This window comes from Acanthopagrus latus, chromosome 4 (assembly GCF_904848185.1).
Source record: "Acanthopagrus latus isolate v.2019 chromosome 4, fAcaLat1.1, whole genome shotgun sequence".
Lineage (NCBI taxonomy): Eukaryota > Metazoa > Chordata > Actinopteri > Spariformes > Sparidae > Acanthopagrus > Acanthopagrus latus.
The window spans coordinates 28,746,651-28,757,165 of NC_051042.1; the positions used below are offsets into that span (position 1 = coordinate 28,746,651).

Sequence of the window (10,515 nt, forward strand, 5' to 3'; positions counted from 1 at the left end):
TTATTTTTTTGTATTGAGCAAGGCAACACTTTAAATTATTAGTTCCATGGATATTTTAAACCCTACACGTATTCTTTCCCACGTACAGGAACTCATATATACACTATATATGTTGTACATGATGCTAAAAATGGCTACAGGCTGGTTGTTTTTCTCTATCCCAAAAAGACAGTGTATCAACTGTGCATTAGCTGAAAGATAGCTTTGGCGACAATGTATGCGGCAGTGTGTTCAGCCTCTAACTAAACTCATGACCCACCCGCACTTCTGTCATTTCTTAATCTTAATCTTAATCTTAATCAATTTCATAATATGTCTCCTGTTTCCTCTCCTGCCCGTATGTTTATGAACCTGATTTATAAAGCCCTGGATCAATTACTGGTGTGTCCAAGCTTAAACACTTGCATTTGCACCTCTGGCAAATTTTACTTTTAGGGTTTATATACAATGGTCTGTTTTGTTTCAGTTATAGATTCCACAGTGAAATTTTATTCTCATCCAGGAGTCATGTTGGAAGTAATAGTTCTCACTATAAATTGTCATCCATTGTTGTTGACCCATAAATATCAAAACAAATCGCCGCCATTCAGCCAATCATGCAGTCGTGAGCATGCTGAAGTACTTTTATGACATCAACACATTTTTTTCTTGTTTACCGTTCAATGCCAATTTCCGAAAGTACTTCAGAGCATCCTTATTTAAGATACCAAAGGCCCTTGACTGTTTGAAGAAAGAAACCTTGTATTTGTGGAGAACTATTTGAAGAATTCATCAAAAGCGAGTGTGTTCTGTACGAAACGAGGAATCTTACCATTCAAAAGAATCTGCCTTAGAATTTCCCTATAGATCAGTGCAGAGAGCTGCTTTATCTGATCTCAAACATCTGGCATCTATAGATGTATTCTGCAACCACTAACTCTCAAGTTGTTGCCGTTGTTGTGGGGTTAGTGAGAGGTCTTGCAGGGCTCGGGCGACAATTTGAGCTTTTTGACCTTGACTTCCCAACCAAACCCCCAAAAACAGCCCGCAGATGATGGGGGGTGGGGGGTGGGGGTGGGGGGGGTGTCTTTAGGAGCCCAAAGAAATGGTCCTCATCCTCTTGAAGACTGCCCAGAAGAAAGGACCCTGGGAAGAGTGTGTGTGTGTGTGTGTGTGTGTGTTTGTCTCCCTTGCCAATGGCGGCTAATGTGAGGCCATTAGTGTGTGTGTTTATTTGTGTGTCCCTCTTAGAACCCCCTTCATGCTTTTAAGACAGTCCTCAAGATTCTTCAAGGCTGCAGAAACACACAATAGACGGTCTGGAACATGGCTTGAGTGTGTGTATGTGTGTGCGTGTGTGGGCGTGTGTGTGCATGCATGTGTGTATGCCTGTGTGCGGCTGTTTACAGTATCTGTATGTGTGTTTGTGAGAGGCCACTTGCTGGTCTTCAAGGAAGCTCTCCATGAAGTTGGAGACAGGACATGAAACCCAGTCATTAAGGAGGCTTTCACAGAAATAAAGAGGCAGGTGATGAAGATGATGATGATGATGAGTAATTAGGAGGAGATGAAAGGAAATGGATTTGGGGCTTTTATCTCTTTAGCCATTAAAAGGTAAAGTTGCGAGAGTTTGGAGAGGACAAATAAGAGACAAATAGGTGAAGAAGGAAAAAGACAATAACACTGACAGATAGATATATAAATCTATGTAGATATATATATATATATATATCTATAGATAGATAGATAGATAGATAGATAGATAGATAGATAGATACTGTACAGACACCGTTCTAACACAGGATCTAAAAGCCGTCTCAGGGCAGCCAGATCTTACTGTTCCTCTTATATTACATCACAGCTATAAATCTTGATTTCTCCCATTGATCACAAACAGGTTCTGCAAATACAATTTCAAATTTAAAAGCTAATGCACAAAAAAGCTTAAAAAAAATCAATTTTTATTCCACTAAAGCGGGCCCATATTGCGAGAAAGTAGACAAAAATCAAAGCCGATATATACATTTTCCCGTGAAATCATTCCTTTCTGGCCCGGCGTAACGAAGTTCGAGAGAACATAAAGCGCATAGTTTTTGGGGGGAGAAACGGCGTTGAGATGTAGTAGAAGTTTAAACCATTAGGTTTATTACCCAGGGGCCACGAGCAGAGAACGCATGATGGGAAAGTGAGGCATCCCATCTAAAAGAGATTAGAGACGCGCGAGCACTCCTCGGTGGGTGAGGTCATGCCCAAAAAAACATCACGGACAGACACCAAACTGCACATAATGGCCCCCAAAAAACCTGCATCGCACGCACAAATGCACGCACACACACACACACAATCACACACACACACACACACACACACACACACACACACACACACAAGCTCACTGTGTGCTCGGTTAGATTTGACACTGACAGCGACTTTCTTTCGGTGTGGGTTGAAAATAAAACCATAGTTGATCTATTTTATGCTCTTATATCAACGTGCAAGGGGGAGTATGAAGACGTAAAAAGACAATAAATATAACAATACTACTACCACTATTAAAGGAGCACTATGTGGTTTTGGAAAATAAATTCAAACCCAGACTTTTAATCTCTTTTAATTGTCCTTTAAGATCAGTTTGTTTATTCAGTTTAACCAGTGATGAAAATGAAGAGAGTTTGTTTATTTAGTTTGTTAAGGCCTAAAAAAAAAAAAAAAAAAAGTCAATGAAGATCTTTCCCTTCTGATTAAAACATCTTCTGCAAAGCTACATTTTGCACCTTAAAAAATAAAAAAATAATAATAATAATACTTTATAAGCTAGCTACAAATAGGCTTCACAATCAAACAAAACACAAATACTCCACATTTTACTTTGAACTATATCTGAACACTGAATCAGCCCTTTTGTCGCTGATGTGAATGAGTTTTAGAAGCTGTCCACTCTGATCCTCCACCTCTTCATATCTGCTAATATCCCCCGTCCTCCTTTCATCCTTCAAAGCTCCACTGGGGGATGATACTCTTAATGGGCCCTTAAATAAAGACAGAAAGGCAACATTACAGAAACTTACATTACAAACACTTTGATATCAGAGTAGCAGCGCCGCACAGAGAAGCTTTCAGAACACGCAGTCGCTTGTTTTGTCTGCGTCTGCTTTTTCGGTGCGAGAGCGAGGAGCCAAACCACTTTATTTATTTTTTCTCTTGGTTTGTTTGTTTGTTTGTTTGCATGACAGAGCTCACAGTCAATAATATCCCCCTCTAATCAATTTGCATTGTGGCGCTAGGCGCTTTTAGATCAGGTGGCTGAAGGCCGTGAGTGTTAAATACATACCCGCCCCCCCCCGGGCATCCTGTGCATTTGTATGCCTGTGTGGAGGAGAAAAGTGGAGAACGTGAGTGATGAGCGGTAAATGAGAGGTAAAGGAGGAGAGGGTGACGGGTGAGGGGTGAGGGGTGGTGGAGGGGAGGGGAGGGATTTTGGGTTGGGTCAGTAGTGTTTGGAGGGGGTCACTCCGCAGAGCGAGGGGGAAAATGTGAGGCAGAACAGTCAGGAGGAAGGAAGGATGAAACAGATGATGAGGAAAGGAAGTAAAAGAGAGGTGAAGATGGAGGAAGTAGAGGAGGGGAGAGCGAGGGGAGAGCGAGGGGAGAGCGAGAGAGAGAGAGAGTCAGCATATTGATCGATCAGACCTGTCGGCAGCCAGACAGCCAGGGAGACGTCTGTCCTTGTGCTGCCACTCTCTGGCCTGCAGACACCTAACCTCCCCCCACCCCCACCGCTCCTAACGGGGTGGTGGCGTCAGACCGGGGCCCCGTGCATGTGTGTGTGTGTGTGTGTGTGTGTGTGTGTGTGTGTGTGCATGTTTACGTGTGAGGTTGTTCATTTCTATTAGGTGTTTAGCCACAGTGTGTGTGTGTGTGTGTGCGTGTGTGTGTGTGAGTGTAGGTTGCCCTGCCCCTGCAGTCTGCCTGTCGCTGCCCCCGTGTCTTGAGGGCCTCAGGTGTGGAGCGTCCTCTCCTCTGTGGAATTAACTAGGTTCCAGTCAGGAAACTAATCTCACGCTCCCTGTCGCACACAGACGCATCTCAGGAGTATGGATTTTATCAATACAAAGAGCGCCACGCACCGAGGCAATGCCAGCGCTGTAGTCTTTTCTGGAAGAGCTACTGTCCCTGTCCCCCCTCCTCCTCCTCCTCCTCCTCCTCCTCCTCAACCACTCACATCCCCTCCGTTTGGGATTTTGTCCCCATATAGATAGAATTCCCTTCCTGGACAAGAAACATCATTTCCAGGGAAGAGGAATGAAATCTGGCAGCTGCAGCAGAGGTGAAAAAAAAAAAAGTACTCAGATGTTCTACCTCAGTAAAAGACACCATGACTCCATGTAATAATACTCAAGTCCTATGTTCAATAATCAACTTTAGTGAAAAAAAAGAGAAATATATAAAAGTCTTGAAGAATGACACAATTTGAGATAGTTACATTATTGATTCAGCGATGGCTCCAGATGAAACTAAATTAAAACCATTCAACTGTTCCATATTCTATTTGTAGCTCACTGCTTGTGTAGCACTTTAATGTATTTTATGACCTTGTTGTATATGATGAGTGTAAAATATCTCTATTTGTCAAACAAGCATTGAATTAGAAACAACAGTATTTTAAAAGTGTGCCACAAAATGCCAATTTAAAGGGGCACTACGTAGTTCTCAAACTCTTTTAATTGAATTTTGATATTTACAATACTATTGAGGTAATAATACAAACTCAGAAGTAGTTAGATTTTTGCATAATTTTGCATAATTTTCTTACTTTTTGTACTATTTAAATCTGACAAGCAATCAATGAATTTCAAAGGGGCCGCTCCCTCAACAGAAAAGTGTTCAAATGACGACAGTTCCTCCACAGTAATGCGGACACTTTTGTCACCATTGTGTTGCAGAAATTTGTAAACCCCGCATTTCAAAGCTTTGAAAACCACAATTGAATTTCCAATCGCCTCAGCTGCATTGAAGTGGAGGCAGGAATCTGAGAGAATGCAAGAAAAACTATGTGCATGACGAGAGATAAGTGAGACATATTGATGCGCCGGTCCTTTAAAAACACCTGAGTCAAAGTTGTGCATATGTGTAGCGTGTCATTAGTCATGAGTGGAATCTGCTAAACGACGGTCAAAGTACTCCACACTTCAGAGGACGCTACACGGTACATTTGATACATCGAGGATCTTTATTCTGTCCGTCCATCCATTACAGCTGATCCTATTGTTCCAGACCTGGAGAGCTGCCGGTTGACCCGAGAGGTCAGATAATCAGATGCTCTCCTCTGTGACCCGCGCTAACCTGCAGTTCGGGGGGGGCGGCGTGCTATAAGACCAGCACTGCTCTCCAACCTGAGCTCGTGTAATACTGGGACGCTGCGCTGGTGTGAGGCTGATAATTGAAGTTTGCAGCATTTTTAGGGATGCAACACAACACGGCTGGTGAGAGCGCAGCGGCGAAGACAATACAAATAAACATGCATTGCACAGAAATAACACAAACCCTGAGTGTGAATAAGAGGAATGTTAAACCTCAATCCAGCCAAGTCGATATCACTTTAGAGGACGCAACTGTCTGTGATTTTAAGAGCTAATGGGATGTATTGTTGAATTGTATTCCTATCTCTATCTGACCTCCCCCTGAAGCTGAATACCTGCAGCAAATCCATGAATTGGATATTTATCCAAGCTGGAGTGTTGGTATAGATTTGCCCGCTATTTGAAACAACTGAATTAAATGCACAAGATTCCTCATTATGCTTTTAAACACATTTCCAAAACGGTTTCTGGCAGCGTCGCCGGCTCACCCAAAACGGAGCGAGAGTGCGGCGGACCTGATGGACTGACAAAAGCAAAAAAAAAAAAAAAAGCACAGGAAAGAGAGAAAACCCCCGGAAAATGGAGGGAGAAAAGACAGGTATACGGGAAAGATTGCGAGGGGAGAGAAAGAAGAAACGAGCGTAGGAGAAGGTGAATCTGATTTCTCCCGGTAAATTGGACTCCCCTGCTTTCTCTAATTCATGTTTCAGAGCTGCTGCGTCGATGGGGAGATGGAGAGGGTGGAGAGAGAGAGATAGAGAGAGAGAGAGGGAGAGGGAGAGAGAGAGAGAGAGAGAGAGGGAGAAGAAAGGAGGGGGAAAGGGAAGACAAATCCATGCAGGGGGAGAGCAGAGGGAGAGAGGGAGACTGCGGCCGCTCTCCCACAGGCAGACAGCAATCAATAAATCAATAGGAAACTGTGGTTGGCTGGAGAACGGCTGGGGCTGGGAGGATGGAGGATGGAAAAAGAGAGAGACCTGAATCAAAGTAGCTCCAAGATGGATGGAGCGAGGAGAGGAAGGGAGAAGAGGAGGAGGAGGAGGAGGAGGAGGAGGGAGCGAGGGTTCAATAGGGGTGGAGGCGTTGAGAAGGATGCAGGAAGAGGGGAGGAGTGCGTGGAGGAAAAAGGTGGGTTTTAGCAGGAGCTCTGAGGGCAAAATGGGTGGAGGTCCAGCAGGCTTTGGGGGTCCCCTCCCCGTCCTGCCTCCAGCACATCCTGCATCACTGGTGCAGTGATAAGGCTTGGCACTGTGCGATGCCCTGCTGCGGTCTGCCCAATGAGCCCAGTGAAGCGCGGCTGTATCTGGGGCCGGGGGAAAGCCGTAGGCCCCCTCTGCCCGCTGGGTGCAGCCTGGTTGACTGGCTGCTTGCCTGGCTGCCTGCCTGCTGGCTGCCTGGCTGGCTGGACATCGATCTCAGTGGGTTGGAGAGTACAGCTGGACGCACACTGAGAGCTGGGGCTAAATCTGGCTCAGGCTCAATCAACGTTTGCACCTGTCTTTTCCAAAGGGAATTAAACGTAGTAGATAGAGAGAAAGAAAGAGTAATGGTGTGTGTGAGCATGTGTGTGTGTGTTTACGTCCGAGTGTGTGTGTTATGGTTAAGTTTTGAAGGTACAGTAGGAGTGGGGAGTCTGTAAGCCGCACGCTGGTTTTTTCTCGTTAGTCAACGTGTTTTTACTGCAGCAGCTGAGGTTAGAGTCTGATGAGTTAAGAGTGTGTGTTTGTGATGGACAAAGCTGGTGTTTGTGTGTGTGTGTGTGTGTGTGTGTGTGTGTGAATGCCTTATCTATATGGCTTTGATGTGCAAACGACAAGGTGGATGAGAAGAAGAAAGTTGCTAAGCTTCACGCGGCTCGGGCAATTTGTTCGAGTTAAACAACAGAGATACTGAGATTAAATATTACTTCTCTTGAACTTATTCCTCTCTTGTCTGCACTGACACGATATGAGGTTTATATATCCACGCCACTTCACATGTTTGGACCTGTATTAGACACTGAAGACAGAAACCGAGCAATAACTCAAAATCTTAAAAATTATACACCTCAAGATGCCAACAAATTGCAACCTTCAGGGTGTGAACAATGACAAAATCCTCAAGGGTAAAGTAACTGTGCAATCATAAAAAATGCAGCAGAAAATGCATTCTTGGGCTTGAATTTGACTGAAATAAAGTTTGGAAAAGAAAAAAATGACATGTAAACAAAACCATGATCTGATTTGACGCAGGATGACACCTCGCTGTCGGTGGGTAACAAAATCTGCACACACACACACACACACCTATATTTGTTATATTACATTAATTAGCTACATCTCATTTGTTTAGCTGTTCTTGTTGGGAAGTTGCTGCGCACTGACAAGAATTAGTCCCAAACATAAAACCAGTAAAAAACACTTCTTCTTCTTTTTCTTCTTCTTCTTCTTATTTCCATCTACCACTGGTAGTCCATAAAGGAGGGGTAAGCAGTTCTGGAGACAGGTAGTTGATTGTTGAGTGTCATTCGTAGATAGTAAATATTTGTCCATCTTATACTGAGACTCAATAATCAACTACTTGTCTCCAGAATCACCCGGCCCATCATGAACAATTCCTTGTAAAAGGCAAATATCACCAGCCAGCAAGCATACCCAGTTCCAGTATCTCAAGTTGTCAGTACTCAACCTGGGTAATATAAATGTCATGAGACTTCACATTTTATTTGTTCACATAGTGGTTTAAGAGGTTTTAATGTTTTTTTTATGGTACACAATTTTGTTTTTGATTGACAACTATATTACAGTCTGAAATAGTGTCAGAATCACTCTTAAAAACTCAACACGCATGTTATGTGTGTAATCATTGACTGTAAATTACACCACTTACCCTTAAGTCTATTTCAAATTCATAAAAAATTTAATACTTACGATATCATACATGCGTGTGTGACGAAGCCTGATGGTTGCACAGCCGTCTCTGCATCTATTCAGAAACAGACAGAGTGCAGTTTAAGCAGTAGAAGGTGCAAACTGAGACGATCGGATCTCTATTAGCTCGCTCTGGCAAACTCTTGAGATGTTTATAGCTACTGTCAATAGTCATTGTGCAATTAAGCAGCTTGCATTGATAGCCAATTAGATGGCTTTCCACACAGTCTTGATCAACTGCGAGGCGGCTGTGCGGCCTGTCAGAGACTTATATCGCTGTCCGGCTACTCGTTAACCGTCTGTAACAAATAACTAGTCCTCTCCTCTGCTTCCTCTGCTCTCTCCTTTCATTTTTCTTCCCCCTCTGTCCTCCCATCTGCTATATTTCTCTTCCATTCCTTTCTGCTCCCCTCGTCTCCTCAATTTTCTTCTCTCTTTGACCTTTCCCTTCTTACTCTGTCTCTTCCTGCCCTTTCCTGTCTTTTTTCCTCCTCTCCTCTCCTCTCCTCTCCTCTCCTCTCCTCTCCTCTCCTCTCCTCTCCTCTCCTCTCCTCTCCTCTCCTCTCTGGGGTCCCATCCTAGCGAGGCTGCTCCCACCCAGACACAGATGGCCCCCAGATCAGATTTATCAAGGCCAGTAGAGCCCTCTGCAAAAGGTCACTCTCTTAAAAGCTGACCGATCAATGGTCCAACTCCTAATACTAACAGCCATGCTTTTTCGTCCGTTCTCCTCTTTTTTTTTTTTTCTCCTTCTGTTGCTTGCGTGTGTGCGTGTTTGACCATGAGTGTGTATCTGAGTAGGTGTGTATGCTTTTATCCAGGCATGTACCTGTGTGTGTGTGTCGGCTCAGAGTCGAGGGCCCTGGGTGTTACTAATCGAAGGGCCGTCCCTCAGACAGCCCTCTAATGACCTCTCCCACCTCTAATAGTGCAACCTTATTGAAGGCTCTACTAAATATTTCAGCGAGTCATTAGCTCATTACACGTCATTATCTACAGCGCGCTCAGCCCGCCAGGATTAGCTGCGAGACTTTTAGCAACTTCGCAGCGGGAAATCAATAATCAGCAGACACTTTCAATCACCAGGATGATCTGTGTGTGTGTGGCTTATCAGAAATTCACACAATCATACACACACACACGGGAAAGGGGGGGGGGGAGGCGAATTGGGTTTATTTCTCACAATTACATTGTGTCTATGCATCCTACAGAATTTGCTGAATGAATGTTTAATTATTAATGTCCTTTTTAAATTTTTTTTTTGCCTCGGAATAGAAGGAGGAATCAGTTGCCGCTTAAAAGTATATTTATTAGCTCGGTCCTGTGGCCGAGGGGCTGATATGGCGACCATGAACCACAATGTCCCTCGTTTGAGACTGCAGTTTGCATCTTATTTCTTCTCATCTGTCTATTTTCTGTATTAAAGTCATAAATGCATTATTTTTTATGTCGTATATACATTATATGTACATAATGTTATATATTTTTTTCTTGACATTCCTTTAATCTTTACTTTCTGCCTTGAAGCCTCTAAAAATGACTCAGTTTCCCGCTGATTTAATCAAAAACCCGTAGACATGATGCAACGGTTTGGGACAATCAGCCGCAGGAGGACATTGCCTCACTTTCAAGGGTCATCTGTGGATCAGCGACATAAACTGCCCCCATGGTTTCTCCAGCAAGGATTCCAAAAGCATTATAATGACTTTGAGCTGAGCTGAATTTCATTGATATTTATTTTATTGGAAATTCAGGATGTTGTGCTAAACCAGATCTGCGCATTACAGAGAAGATGCTTTAATACTATAAAATGTAGGATGTTTTATGGCGGGCACAGTGAACACATCGTCTTTGGAGCTCACACAATCTGTCATGTTACAGACTGATCGTACTGAAAAAAAAAAAAAAAAAAAAAAAATTACAATCAAAATTGAATCAGCAGAGGACAACATACTGACTTTCTGTCCCTTTTTACAGGTCAAGCTCCAAAAAACACTGAACACTACATTTCCCATAATGCACCTGGATACTGTCTTCTATCAGACTCTTCCAAGCCCCTTTTTGTGGTGGCCAGATGGTGTAATCACATCATCATGTGAGGCCTGTTGGCCTACAGGACATAAAATGACTCGTTTCACTGTCATAATTTGAGCCAGTTGGTCTGAAAAAAGTCATAAAGAGCAGCACAATTAAAACCCTTTATTCCCGTTTATGTAAATTACCCTGGAACTAAACTGGATGTTAGCCAGCTCAGTTGGGGTAAGTCT

General features: G+C 43.4%; 1 long non-coding RNA gene across 1 annotated transcript; it reads right to left on the minus strand.

Annotated features, from left to right (window-relative positions):
• Positions 1–2,667: 2,667 nt before the first annotated feature.
• Positions 2,668–8,305, minus strand: LOC119018449. The gene is made up of 2 exons (XR_005074763.1): positions 8,249–8,305; positions 2,668–3,008 (listed from the first exon to the last, which is right to left on the minus strand). It is a non-coding gene; the product is annotated as an uncharacterized LOC119018449 (long non-coding RNA).
• Positions 8,306–10,515: the final 2,210 nt, after the last annotated feature.